The following is a 15,451-nucleotide window of genomic DNA, read 5'->3' as shown; positions in this document are numbered from 1 at the left end:
ACTCCTAGTCTCAAGTGATCCGCTTGCCTTGGCCTCTGAAAATGCTGGGATCACAGGCATGAACCATTTCGTCCAGCCTTCATTAAAGTTTTGATTTGCATTTCTCTAATGATCAATGATGTTTTCAATGGGGCTGTTTGTTTTTGTTCTTGTAAATTTGTTTTAATTCCTTGTAGACTCTGGATATCAGACCTTTGTCAAATGAATAGATTGCAAAATTTTTCTCCCATTCTGGAGGTTGTCTGGTTCACTCTGATGATAGTTTGTTTGTGTTTTTGTTTTGTTTTGTTTTTGCTGTGCAGAAGCTTTTTCGTTTAATTAGATCCCATTTGTCAATTTTCACTTTTGTTGCAATGGCTTTTGGCGTTTTTGTCATAAAAGCTTTGCCCGTGTCTATGTCCTGAATGGTATTGCCTAGATTTTCTTCTGGGTTTTTATAGTTTTGGATTTTACATTTAAGCCTTTAATCCATCTTGAGTTATTTTTTGTATAAAGTGTAAGGATGGGGTCCGGTTTCAGTTTTCTGCATATGGCTAGCCAGTTTTCCCAGTAACATTTGTTAAATAGAGAATTATTTCTTCATTGCTTGTTTTTGTCAGGTTTGTCAAAGATCAGATAGTTGTAGGTGTGCAGTCTTATTTCTGAGTTCTCTGTTCTGTTCCATTGATCTATGTGTTGTTTTTGTACCAGTGCCGTGCTGTCTTGGTTACCATAGCCTTCTTGTATAGTTTGAAGTCGGGTAGCCTGATGCCTCCAGCTTTGCTCTTGTTGCTTAGGATTGTCTTGGCTATTAGGACTTTTTTTTGGTTCCATATGAAATTTAAAATATATATTTTTATTTCTGTGAAAAATGTCAATGCAATTTAATAGGAATAGCATTGAATCTATAAATTAGTTTGGGCAGTATGGTCATTTTCACAATATGGATTCTTCCTATCCATGAGCATGGAATGTTTTACCATTTGTTTGTGTCCTCTCTGATTTCCTTGAGCAGTGGTTTGTAGCTCTCCTTGAAGAGGTCCTTCACTTCCCCTGTTAGCTTTATTCCTAGGTATTTTATTTTGTTTGTGGGCATTGCGAATGGGAGTTGATTCATGGTTTCGCTCTCTGCTTGTCTGTTCTTGGTATATAGGAATGCTTGTGATTTTTGCACACTGACTTTGTATCCTGAGATTTTGCTGAAGTTCCTTATGAGCTTAACAAGCTTTTGGGCTGAGCCAATGGGGTTTTCTACATATATGATCATGTCACCTGCAAACAAAGATAATTTGACTTCCTCTCTTCTACTTGAATAACCTTTCTTTCTTTCTTTTGTCTGATTGCCCTGGCCAAAACTTCCAATACTATGTTGAATAAGAATGGTGAGAGAGGACATCCTTGTCTTGTGCCAGTTTTTAAAGAGATTCCTTCCACCTTTTGACCACTAAGTATGATATTGACTGTGGGTTTGTCATCTATGGCTCTTATTATTTTGACATATTTTCTTCAATACCTAGTTTATTGAGAGTTTTTAACATGAAGGATGTTGAATTTTATCAAAGATCTTTTCTGCTTCTATTGAGACAACCATGTGGTTTTTGGCTTTAGTTCTGTTTATGTGATGAATTACATACATTGATTTGTATATGTTGAACCAACCTTGCATCCTGGGGATGAAGCTAACTTGATCATGGTGGATAAGCTTTTTGATGTGATACTGGATTCAGCTTGCCAGTATTTTATTGAGTATTTTTGGATTGATGTTCATCAGGGATACTGGCCTGATTTCTGTTTTTTTGTTTTTGTTGTATCTCTGCCAGGTCTTGGTATCAGGATGATGCTTTCCTCATAAAATGAGTTAGGGAGGAGTCCCTCCTTTTCAATTGTTGAAATAGTTTCAGAAGAAATGTTACTAGCTCCTCTTTATACCTCTGGTAGAATTAAGCTATAATCCTTCTGATCCTGGGCTTTTTTTTTTTTTTTTTTGGTAGGCTATTTATTACTGCCTCAATTTCAGAACTCATCATTGGTCTATTCAGGGACTCAACTTCTTCCTGGTTCAGTCTTGGGAGGGTGTATATATCCAGCAATTTATCCATTTCTTCTAGATTTTCTAGTTTATTTGCATAGAGGTGTTTATAGTATTTTCTGATGCTTGTTCATATTTCCATGGCGTCAGTGGTGATATCCCCTTTATTGTTTCTAATTGTATCTATTTGATTCTTCTCCTTTTTTTCTTTATTAGTGTAGCTACTAGTCTATCTATTTTACTTTTTTTTTTTCCAAACAAATAGTTCCTGGATTTGCTGATTTTTTGAAGGGTTTTTGATGTCTCTATCACCTTTATTTCTACTCTGATCGTGGTTATTTCTTGTCTTCTGCTAGCTTTGGGGATAGTTTTTTATTTGTGATGTTAGGATGTTGACTTGAGATCTTTCTAGCTTTTTGATGTGGACATTTAGTACTATAAATTTTCCTCTTAACACTGCTTTTGCTGCATTCCAGAGATTCTGGTATGTTGTCTCTTTGTTCTCATTGGCTTCAAAGAACTTCTTGATTTCTGCCTTATTATTTACCCAGGAGTCATTCAGGATCAGGTTTTTCAATTTCTGTGTAGTGGTGTGGTTTTGAGTGAGTTTCTTAATCTTGAGTTCTAATTTGATTGCATTGTGTTCTGAGAAACTGTTTGTTATTATTTCAGTTTTTTGCATTTGCTGAGGAGTGTTTTACTTCAGATTACATGTTCAACTCTAGTAAGTTCTTTGTGGTGATGAGAAGAATGTATATTCTGTTGAATTTGGTTGGAGAGTTTTGCAGATATCTATAAGGTCCACTTGATTCAGATCTGAGTTCAGGTCCTGAATATTTTTATTTTTTTGTCTCTATAATCTGTCTAATATTGTCAGTGGGGTATTAAAGTCTCCCACTATTATTGTAGGGGAGTCTAAGTTTCTCTGTAAGTCTCTAAGAACTTGTTTTAAGAATCTGGGTGCCCCAGTATTGGGTGCATATATATTTAGGATAGTTAACTCCTCTTGTTTAATTGAACCCTTTACCATTATGTAATGCCCTTCTTTGTGCTTTTAATCTCTGTTGGTTTAAAGTCTGTTTTGTCAGAAACTACAAAACACCCCTGCTTTTTTCTGTTTACCATTTGCTTGGGAAACTTTCATCCATCCCTTTATTTTGAGCCGATTTGTGTCTCTGCATGTGAGATGGGTCTGTTGAATACAGCACACTGATGGGTCTTGACTCTATCCAGCTTGCCATTTTGTGTCCTTTAATTGGAGGATTTAGCCCATTTACATTTAAGGTTAATGTTGTCATTTGTGAATTTGTTCCCGTCATCATGATGCTAGCTGGCTATTTTGTAGATTTGTTTATTTAGTTGCTTCATAGTGTTGTTGGTCTGTGTACTTCAGTGTGTTTTTGTAGTGGCTGGTAACAGTTTTTCCTTTCCATATTTAGTGCTTCCTTCAGGAGCTCCTGCAAGGCAGGCCTAGTGGTGATGAATTCCCTCAGCATTTGCTCATCTGAAAAGGGTCTTATTTCTTTTTTGCTTATAAACCTTAGTGTGGCTGGATATGAAATTCTGGGTTTGAAATTCTTTTCTTTAAAAATGTTGAGCCGGGTGCAGTGGCTCACGCCTGTAATCCCAGCACTTTGGGAGGCCGAGGCGGGTGGATCATGAGGTTAGGAGAGCAAAGGTGGCAGCCTGCTCCTTCCCAAAGGAATATTGACCTGATTCCAGCCCAAATGCTCCTGGAGGTGTCTGGAGACCCCTGTTGGGAGGTCTCATTCAGTCAGGAGGAATAGGATTGGGGACCTGCTTGAAGAAGTAGTCTGGCTGCCCCTTGGTGGAGTTCATACACTGTTGGGTTAAGACTACTCTTAAAGGTAGTCTTGCTTCCTTGAGCACTCAGACCTTATTCTTCCTCTTTGTCCTTCCTCCTCTTTGTGTGCCAGGTTGGGCTGGCAGTATAGCCACAAATATGGGGGCCACTCACCACCAAAGAGGAGGCCTAGCACTCTGCGGGCAGGACTGGTCCCTATGAAATCAGAGGAAAACCAGACTGTGGCCACAGTCACAATCCTCTGGCTTCTTTGTCTTTGTTAAGTTCACAAACATCAGCCTGTTGTTGGTTGACCCAAAGACCACTCTCAGGTTCAATGATTGGCTGGAAGGACTTACAGAACTCAGAAAAGTTGTTATAGGCTGGGTGTGATGGCTCAAGCCTATAATCCCAACAGTTTGGGAGGCCGAGGTGGGAAGATAGCTTGAGACTAGAAGTTAGAGACCAGCCTGGACAACATAGCAAGATCCCATCTCTACAAAAATTAAAACAACAACAACAACAAAATAGCCAGATGCAGGCCATGAACACCTGGAGTCCCAACTACTAAGGAGGGTGAGGCAGGAGGATCACACGAGCCCAGGAGTTTGAGGTTGCGGTGAGCTATGATTGTGTCATTGCACTCCAGCCAGTGACACAATCAGAGCGAGACCTCATCTAAGAAAGAAGAAAGAGAGAGAGAAAAGGAAGGAAGGAAGGAAGGAAGGAAGGAAGGAAGGAAGGAAGGAAGGAAGGAAGGAAGGGGAAGGGGAAGGAAGGAAAGAGAAGGGGAAGGGGAAGGAAGGAAGGAAAGAAAGGAAAACAGGCAGGCAAGCAGGCAGGTGGGCGGGTGGGCGAAAGAAGGGAGAGAGGGAGGGAGGGAAGAAAGGGAAAAAGAAGAAAAAAGAAAATGTGTATATTCATTACAGAGAGTTTTGACTTGTTAGAGTGAAAGAATACAGGTTAAAATTAGCAAAGGTACCCATGCATACATTGTCAGCTGAGTTTAACAAGAGTGCCATGAATACACAATAGGAAAATGATAGTCTCTTCAATAAATAGGGAAAATTGTATATCCACATCCAAAAGCATGTAATCGGAATCTTACCTTACACCATACACAAAAATTAACTCAAAATGGATTAACCACTAAAACATAAGTTATATAACCCTAAAAATCCTAGCAGAAAACATAGAAGTAAAGCTCCTTGACTTTTCTAGGTCCAGGCAATGATTTCATATATCTGACAGCAAAAAGACAGGCAAAAAAAAAAAAAAAAAAAGCAAAAATAGACAAGTGGGACTACATCAAACTAAAAAGTTTCAGCATTACAAAGGAAACAACCCATAAAATAAAAAGACAATCCAAAGAATGAGAGAAAATATTTTCAAAGAACATATCTGATGATAGGTTAATTTCCAATATAAGGAACTCCTATAAATAGCAAAAACAAAAATAACCTGATATAAAAATGAGCAAAGGACCTGAGTGCACACATTTACTCCAAAGACCTACAAATGGCAATGGCCAGCAGATATATAAAAAGATGCTCAACATCACTAATCATCAGAGAAACAGGAATCAAAACCACAATGAAAGATCATCTCATACCTGTTAGAATGTCTTTAATCAATTAATCAATCAATCAACAATAAAGAAAAGAGTATTGTCAAAGATGTAATGAAAAGGGAACCCTTATACATTGTTGGTGGAGATGTGAATTAATACAGCTATTATGGAAAATAGAATGGAGTTTCCTGAAAAAAAGAATTAAAATAGAACTGCCAAATAATCCAGCAATAGCACTTGTGGGTGTATAGCCAAAAGAATAAAAATTATAATCTTGAAGAGGTATTTGCACTCGCATTGATTGTAGCATTATCCACAATAGCCAAGATATGGAAACAACCCAAATGTCCATTGAGAGATGAGTGGATAAAGAAAATGCACATATGTATACACAAACATACAGACAACAGAATATTATTCAGCCTTTTAAAAAGAAGGAAATCCTACCATTTGCAGTCATTTAGATGGACTTGAAAGGCATAATACTAAATGAAACAAGGCAGTTACAGTACGACAGATACTGCCTGATTCCTCTTATATGAGGTATTTAAAATAGTCAAACATATAAAAGAAGGCAATAGAATCCTGGTTACCAGGAGATGGGGGAGAGGGATATGGGGAGTTGTTATTCAATGGGTATAAAGTTACAGTTACATAAAATAAGTTCTGAAGAACTGCTGCACAACACAGTGCGTAAGTTAACAATAAGGTATTGTGCACTTAAAAATGTTAGAGGATTTTTCTCATGTTGAATGTTCTTATTGAAAACAACAAAGGGATAAAAGGAAACTTTTGAAATTGATGGATGTGTTCATTGCCTTTATTGAGGTGATGGTAACATGAGTATGTACCTATGTCCAAATTGTATACATTAATTATGTGCCATTTCCTGGATACCAATTATACCTCAATAAAGCTGGGAAAATAAATGACCAAAGGTAAAACATATATAGTATCCAGAAAAGACCACAACAGACTTCCAGTTGTCTTTTCCCTGTGCCGTTGTATAGACAGTGCTTAGTTCTCCAAGCAACAATGTATGACAATGCATATAGACAATTGTCAACCAGGGAAGGACACCCGAGCCTGGGTGTCCAGAGTTTCTCTCAGAGGTGAGTCAAATAGAAATGATTGACTACCTGAGGGGTTAACCTGAGTCTCCAACCCATCCAAAGGTCAAGCTGGTACTGCACGAGCCAAGCCCACACCATAAATCATATTGTTCACATAGACTGTCTGGGGTAGCCCAAGCCCCAAGTAAATAAAAACACTTTTATCAGGCAGGATATTCCAAGGACTTAGAGGTAGCCTCTTAATAGCCAGGGGTGAAAGAAAATAAAATTTCAGGACCCTCTAAATATATTATGCCAAAGGAGAAGTTAAGTCCTGGAGATTGAATCACATAGAATGTTTACAATTGTGCTTCTTAGATTACAGCTTAACTCTCTTCATTTTTGTTCTTGTTCTATAAATGACTAGGAGACCAGAAACAGACCTTCACGCCTCCTGCCAATCACTGATTTTTTTTTTTTTTTAGATTAACTGCCTCCTTTATTGTCCTGTACCTAACTCAGACCAGATGACACCCAAGTCCCTCTATGACCATTACATCTTCAGGGTAGAATGCTAAATATGCCTTTCAAAGAAAGAAATAAAGTAAAAGGAAGGAAGGAAGGGAAGGAAGGAAGGGAGGGAGGGAGGGAAGGAAGGAAGAAGAATACCTTGACCTACTCAGATTGTTGTTAACTATGCACTAACCCTTATATAGAAAGATGTCGAAAGTCTGTTAAACTTCCCCACGCTTTGTCTATATAAGCAATCTCAAATTCTACAGTTTGGAGCACTGACTTCCATTCTTTGGAACCTGTGCTTCCCAGGCAGGCCTGTCCTCAACTTTGTGCTTGAATAAACTCTCTTTAAACTAGATTCTGATCCTTTTGGTTATTTGGGGTTGACATAGGCAAGGCCTTTTTTTCTGCTGAGTCAACCCTTTACTGCAAAGACCTCATAAAGAGCTTAGTTTTCATTGTGTTAGTCATTACCTAGAAAGTATAAATTAGCTATAAAGACTTTATTTACAAGAGATTGGACTTTTCTTCAAAAACACTTTTTTTTTCTTTTTTACAAAGACAGGCTGTCATTCTGTTGCCCAGGCTGGAATGCAGTGGCTCAATCTTGGCTCACTGCAGCCTCAACCTCCAGGACTCAAGCCATCTTCCCGCTTCAGCCTCCCTAGTACCTAGGAATACAGGCATCTGTGCGTGGCTGATTTTTAAATTTTTAGTAGAGATGAGGTCTTGCTGTGTTACCCAGGCTGGTCTTGAACTCCTGGACTCACGCAATTCACCTGCCTCAGCCTCCCAAAGGGCTGGGATGACAGGTGTGCACCACTGTGCCTGGCCCAAAAATATTTCTTAAAAGTACTTTAGACATTCTCTTGTGGCTCTTCATCAAAGTATATATCTCTTATTAAGCAAAAGAGATGACAAATCATTGAATCAAGCATTCTCAAAATTTATATCATGAAACCCAAAAAGTATAACCCATATGCCCCACTCGCAATCACAAATTTTCTCAAAAATATCTACAGCAGAGCCAGTCTATACTGTCCTCACCCACCCAGTTCCCTCTGTTGTCTGGCCTCAAATTGGATTCGTAGAGAAGAGGCTAATACTGTTATCTCAATCTAGTTGGCTACAGGCAGGGCTGCCCCACCTCGAGAGAACCATTAACGTAGTGGGCAGTGTCCAGCATTCTTAAAAATAAAATGAAAGACAAAACAAAATCTTGGAGCAACACATCTGACAGAGACAAATTTTGTTTGCATAACTTTTCTTCAGTTATGTAACTATAAGGGTATGTCTATGTTACTGTGCATGCGTCAGTGTGTGAGTGATTTGTGAGTGGTATGTGCATGACTGCGTGTATATTGTGGGTGTGTAGTGGGTGGTGAATGTGTGTATCTGTGATGTGTGATGTCTGTGGTGTGTAGAGAGGTGTGGGTGTGTGGGGAGGTGTGCGGTGTGTGTGGGTGTGTGTGGTGTATGTTGTGTGTGTGGTGTGTGGTGCATGTGTGTATCTGTGATGTGTGGTGTGGGGGTGTGTAGTGTATAATGTGTAGTGTGTGTGGTCTGTAGTGTAGCTGGGTGTGGGTGTGTGTGGGGGTCGGTGGTGTGTGTGGTGCATGTGTGTATCTGATGTGTGGTATGTGTGGTGTGTGTATAATGTGTATGCATGTGGTATGTGTGTGGTGCATGTAGTGTGTGGGGTGAGTGATTGTAACTGGGCTGGGTCCTTTCATGACATGGATTACTTCTGTAGCCCTTGGGCCGGTAAGAGACCACATGGTTTGTGTAGAATAGTCAGGAGCCAGGCAGCCTAAACTTGCATCTTGACACTGGCTCATAGGAACTTTGTGACCTTGGGCAAGATTCCTAATCCCATTGCATCTGTTTCTTCACATAAAAACTGTGAACACAATAATAGTACCTGTAAGAATTAAAGAAAGAGGAGAGAAAGATGAAGGGTGGCTCGACAGTAGACAGGTTTATTTCAGAAAACAAACCTGTGAGGGACTTCTGACCTAGTTAGGGCAGAAGCCACACTCTCTTACAGAGTAAGAGTTTTTAAGGATTCAGGCCGGGTGAGGGGCTCACGCCTGTAATCCCAGCACTTTGGGAGGCCGAGTCAGGCGGATCACTTGAGGGCGGGAGTTCGAGACCAGCATGACCAACATGGAGAAACCCCATCTCTACTAAAAATACAAAATTAGCTGGGCATAGTGGTGCATGCCTGTAATCCCAGCTGCTCGGCAGGCTGAGGCAGGAGAATCACTTGAACCCGGGAGGTGGAGGTTGTGGTGAGCTGAGATCACACCATTGCACTCCAGCCTGGGCAACAAGAGCGAAACTCCGTCTCAAAAAAAAAAAAAAAGAAAAGAAAAAGAAAAGGATTCAGGATGGGAGAGTTTATCAGAGGCTTGGACTGCTTCTGTGACTGTTTGTTTTGCTTATCTGGGAGGGAGAGTTGTGTGTCTGTTCCTATACATTTTTCTGCAGCTGCAGGCATATCCCCCAAGTCTGCCTTTAGCTTCCCTATCTTAGAGCACCTGAATGGAAAGGAATGTGCTTATTAAGGCCCACTGTTTTACTGGGGCTCCAGGGTATGAGAGTGAAGTTTGGCAGTTACCTAAGAGACTTGCTCCCTGCCTTTCTCTGTCCCCGAGCTGCCTTATCTGTGGTTTACTGTCTGCTCTTTTCTGGCTGCTTGTAGTCAGAAGATAAGTGATTTCCTTGAAATGCATGAAGCTCGAAAGGGAGCTGGCAGTGTTTGTTTGAGATGATGATGGCTCACTGCAACCTCTGCCTCCCAGGTTCAAGCAATTCTCCTGCCTCAGCCTCCTGAGTAGCTAGGATTACAGGCGCACACCACGACATCCAGCTAATTTTTGTATTTTTGGTAGAGACGGGGTTTCACCATGTTGGCCAGGCTGGTCTCAAACTCCTCACCTCATGATCCGCCCACCTTGGCCTCCCAAAGTGCTGTGATTACAGGCGTGAGGCACAGTTACCGGCCCATGTCTTTCATTTTTTATTTTTATCATTCTCGTTATTGTTGCTATTATAGGTCATGGTCAAAAGTAAGAAACAGACTGCATCAAAGCCAGTGCTTATGGGAAAAGGACTCCCTATTCAATAAATGGTGCTGGGAAAACTGGCTAACCATATGCAGAAGAATGAAACTAGACTCCTACTTCTCACCATATACAAAAAATAAGATGAATTAAAGATTTAAAAGTAAGACCTCAAACTATAAAAATTCCTGGAAAAAAACCTAGGAAATACACTTCTGGACATTTGCCTTGGCAAATAATTTATGACTAGGTGCTCAAAAGCAATTGCAACAAAAACAAAAATTGACAAGTGGGGCCTAATTAAACTAAAGAGCTTCTGCATAGCAAAAGAAACTATCAACAGAATAAACAGATGACCTACAGAATGGGAGAAAATATTCACAAACTATACATCTGACAAAGGTCTAATATCCAGAATCTATAAGGAACTGAAACAAATCAACAAGCAAAAAACAAATAACTCCATTAAAAAATGAGCAAAGGACATGAATAGACAATTTTCAAAAGAAGACGTACAGCCCACAAATATGTAAAAAAAGTTCAACATCACTAATCATCAGAGAAATACAAATCAAAACCACAATGAGATATCATCTCACACCAGTCAGAATGAGTATTACTAAAAAGTAACAATATAACAGATGCTGGCAAGGCTGTGGAGAAAAGAGAATACTTATGTGGGAATGTAAATTAGTTCAGCCCCTGTGGAAAGCAGTTAGGAGATTTCTCAAGGAACCTAGAACTACCATTGAACCCATGAATCCCATTACTGGGTATATATTCAAGGGTAAATATATTGTTCTATCAAAAAGACACCTGCGCTCATAAGTGTATTGCAGCACTATTCACAATAGCACGGACATAGAATCAACTAGATGACCATCCACGGTGGGTTGCATTAAGAAACTGTGGTACATATATACCATGGAGTACTATGCTACCATAAAAAAAGAATAGAATTATGTCCTTTGCAGCAACATGTATGCAGCTGGAGGTCATTATCCTAAGTGAATTAACACAGAAACAGAAAAGCAAATATCATGTGTTCTCACTTAGCAGTGGGGGCTAAATTCTGGGTACACACGGACATAAACTTAGGAACAACAGACACTGGGGACTCCAAAAGGAGGGAGGGAGGGAGGGAGAGAAGCAAGGGCTGAAAAACTCCCTATTGAGTACTATGTCCACTATTTGGGTGATGGGATCAACAGAAGCCCAAAGCTCAGCATCACACAATCTGCTCTTGTATTAGGTTGGTGCAAAAGCGTTTGTGGTCTTTGCCATTGAACGTAATGGCAAAAATCACAATCACTTTTGCAACAACCTAATGATAGACCTGCACAAGTACCCCCGAATCTAAAATTAAAATTTAATTTTTTACAAAGCCATTGCCTTCCATCAAGCCAGTTTCTTTTTTCTTTTTTTTTTTTTTTTTTTTTGAGACGGAGTCTTTCTCTGTCCCCCAGGCTGGAGTGCAGTGGCGCGATCTCGGCTCACCGCAACCTCCACCTCCTGGGTTCACGCCATTCTCCTGCCTCAGCCTCCCGAGTAGCTGGGACTACAGGCGCCCGCCAACACGCCCGGCTAATTTTTCGTGTTTTTAGTAGAGACGGGGTTTCACCGTGTTAGCCAGGATGGTCTCGATCTCCTGACCTCGTGATCCGCCCGCCTCGGCCTCCCAAAGTGCTGGGATTACAAGCGTGAGCCACCGCACCCGGCCCACATCTTCTTAATCTCTTTCCATCTCTGATGGTTCCTCAGTCTTCCCTGGTTTTTTTTTTTTTTTTTTTTGACCTTGACACTTGTTAGTTCTACTCAGTTGTCTTGTTGAATGGCCCTGAGTTTGAGTTTGTTGGCTGTTTGTTCATTATTAAATAGAGGACATGCATTTGGCAAGAGTGCCACAGAAGTTATATTGTATGCTTCCTAGAGCATTATATCAGGAGGCATATAATACCAATCCATCTTGTTAGTAATGATGTTATTCTTAATTAGCAAAAATGAGTTTTCAGTTAGGAGACGATGGGGGCAAAACACACCAAACCAGTAGAATGCTCCAGTCTGGACAAGAAACTGGCTTGAGCCGGGCGAGGTGGCTCACGCCTGTAATCCCAGCACTTTGGGAGGCTGAGGCGGGTGGATCACGAGGTCAGGAGATCGAGACCATCCTGGCTAACACGGTGAAACCCCGTCTCTACTAAAAATGCAAAAAATTAGCCGGGTGTGGTGGCGGGCGCCTGTAGTCCCAGCTACTCAGGAGGCTGAGGCAGGAGAATGGTGTGAACCCGGGAGGCAGAGCCTGCAGTGAGCCGAGATTGTGCCACTGCACTCCAGCCTGGACAACAGAGCGAGACTCCATCTCAAAAAAAATAAAATACACATATACATATACATATGCATGCATAAAAACATATATAAATATTATATATCCTGTAATCCTGAGTACAATATCATAATTGGCAGCCAAGCCACCAGCATGCTGCAGAGTTTTACCCCCTTGAGATTTTCTAATTAGCTTGCTCTTTGGAAACCTGTGATCCTTTCACTACAGGTTTGCTGTTGACTGCTTTATCACAGGAAGTAAATGTTTTTAAAGTTTCCTTTTGAACCCTCCAAAGAGAATCCCAAGAAACACCAGTTAATAAGAGCTTATTATGGTGATCCCTCACCTCCTGCCAACGTTCCTCATTCCCAGAAGACGAGGCTGGGGCCACCCAGCTGGAGCATTCACAGAGTGCTGTCTCCCCAGGCAGAGGAAGCAAACGGCAAGAGTCCAGGATGCGTCTGAGGGAAGCTGGGCAGTTTAAACTCCAAAAATGCAATTCTCCAACATGAAAATCAGATTCCCCAACCCCCACCTTTTATCCCAATGTCTAGGAAGATATTTTTCTTCTCTTCAGCTGCTTTTTGTTCAATATCTGAGTGGTATAATTTGAATTCAAACAGATCAATCTTTCAGATGGAGTAGAAATGATCTCTGAAGGAACCCTGAAAGTAGTTAACCTCTTGTACTAAATCAACCGTCATCCTCACTTCTCAGCACAAGAAAGCAATTAGTCCCAGAGGTGAGAACTCATTGAGGTGATCACATTAAGATTGATTTAGATAACGATATTTCTATGAATAATGTACACTCAAGTATCGGGCTGGTGATATTGATAATAATAACTCATCATTCCTATTTTTATTTTCTGCCTTTATGGTAATAAAATGTAAATCTTCCTGAAAAAACCTAGCATGTAGCAGCCACTGAGAGATCTGTCTTCATCACTTTCCTCGTTTGGACATGGGGCAAGTTGGTGCAAACCAGAGTTAACATCAGCATGGCCTTTCTTTGGTAACCGTTATTTGCACAAAATATCATAAGACACGTTTCTTATTTTTTTCATTCATGATTTGTATCCTTGTAACACCTTAAGACAAATTATTGAGGAGTAAACTGACAGGGTAGGAAAGTTTGCTTTGTAGAAGGAAGACATTATGTTCTACGGGGAGATGTGAAAATGTGACACATAGTTCCGTCTCAAGGCCTGCATGTGTTTATTTAGCAACTATCTGCATGTGTAGCAGGTTATTCAAATGCATCTCTGCTTTACTTTGAATTGCCAATTTAGATACATCGGATACCACCACAGATATCTCAACGCAGAATTTAGGAAGGAAATGGCCAGGTAACTGGTCCATGATTCCTCTCACGGTCAGCTTCAAATATATAAAGAACAGGATGAGTGTGGGCGTTATAGAACTGGTAAGATTGTCTTTGTCAAGCACTGTTTCTCCTGGGGTCCCTACCGTCACTACCTTTAAGTGGGATAGAGTTGGTTGGAGGGTGCATTCATTAGTCCCATGTCTAATTCGAAGGAGGTCTGGCTTCTGAACGAAGACTGGGTTTTGAAATTAAAATAATTGTGGCTCTGTTGGGTACTATATTAATTTTCTATTCCTGATGTAACAAATGTAAACTAAAAATAAAATTTTTAGCTGAGCATGGGGTCACACACCTGTAGTCCTAGCCATGCAGGAGGCTGAGGTGAGAGGATAGCTTAAGGCTGGGAGTTCAAGACCAGTCTGGGAAACATAGCAAAACCCCATCTCTACAAAAAAAAATTAAAAATTAGCCAGACATCGTGGCTCATGCCTGTAGTCCTAGCTACTCAAGAAACTGAAGTGAGAGAATCACTTCAGGCCCGGAGTTCAAGGTTACAGTGAGCTATGATTATGCCACTGCACTCCACCCTGGGCAAAAGAACGAGATCCTGCCTCTAAAAAATGATAATAAAATAAAATCCTAAGTCCTCCAATGACAGAAGAGACCTCTTGTGGCCAAGGGGACTGCAAAGAAAGTCTGCAGTCTCAAACAACTGAGTTCTGGCCACTATGAGATGGGAGGTAGGACACACCTCATTTTACCCTCTTCCTTGTAAATTTAAGGCACAACAACTGACCAGGATTCATCTGAAAATAGAGATCATAAGATTGGCAAAACGGACTCACTGTGGTAATGAGATATCAAATTATAAACAAGACCTAAGACCATGCCAGGCATGATTTAAGGCACACGGGCAGGTCATTAATCTTGCTACATAGCATTATTATCCTAACTGAAAACATTTCTTTCTGCTGACTCCAAGTTTTAGACAGAGCTTTACTCATTCAATTGAAATTAAATAATCTCTGAATCTATCTATAACCTATAAGCCCCTGCTTCAAGATAGCCTAGCTTTTCAGGCCAAACCAATGTATACCTTCCATGTATTGATTTATATCTTTGCCTGTAACTCTTGCCTCCCTAAAATGTGTTTTTAAAAAAACTATAATGAGGTGGGCGGATCACGAGGTCAGGAGTTCCAGACCATCCTGGCTGATAGGGTGAAACCCCGTCTCTACTAAAAATACAAAAATTAGTTGGGCGTGGTGGTGTGTGCCTGTAATCCCAGCTACTCAGAAGGCTAAGGCAGGAGAATTGCTTGAACCAGGACCCAGGAGGCGAAGGTTGCAATGAGCCGAGATCGCACCACTGCACTCCAGCCTGGGCTACAGAGCGAGACTCTGTCTCAAAAAAAACAAAAACGAAAAACTGTAATCTGATCACCTCAAGGGCACTTTCCCAAGACTCCTTGAGACTGGTTTCCTTGGGCTGAAATCACTTATAGTGGCTTAGAATAAACCACTTTAAAATATTTTACAGAGTTTGGATTTTTTCATTAACACAGCTTAACTCAAATTTTGTGCCTTACTAGCCATATGCAGAAGAATGAAGCTGGATCCTACCTTTTACCACATACAAAAATTAATTCAGAATGGATTAAATATTTAAATATAAGACCTCCAACTATAAAAATCCTGGAAGAAAACCTGGGAAATACTCTTCTGGATATCAGCCTTAGCAAATAATTTATGACTAAGTGCTCACAAGCAATTGCAACTAAAACAAAA

The sequence above is a fragment of the Hylobates moloch genome, unplaced genomic scaffold (genome assembly GCF_009828535.3).
Source record: "Hylobates moloch isolate HMO894 unplaced genomic scaffold, HMol_V3 SCAFFOLD_18, whole genome shotgun sequence".
Taxonomy (NCBI): Eukaryota; Metazoa; Chordata; class Mammalia; order Primates; family Hylobatidae; genus Hylobates; species Hylobates moloch.
The sequence above is the reverse complement of the archived record's forward strand: the minus strand, read 5'-3'. Positions refer to the sequence as shown.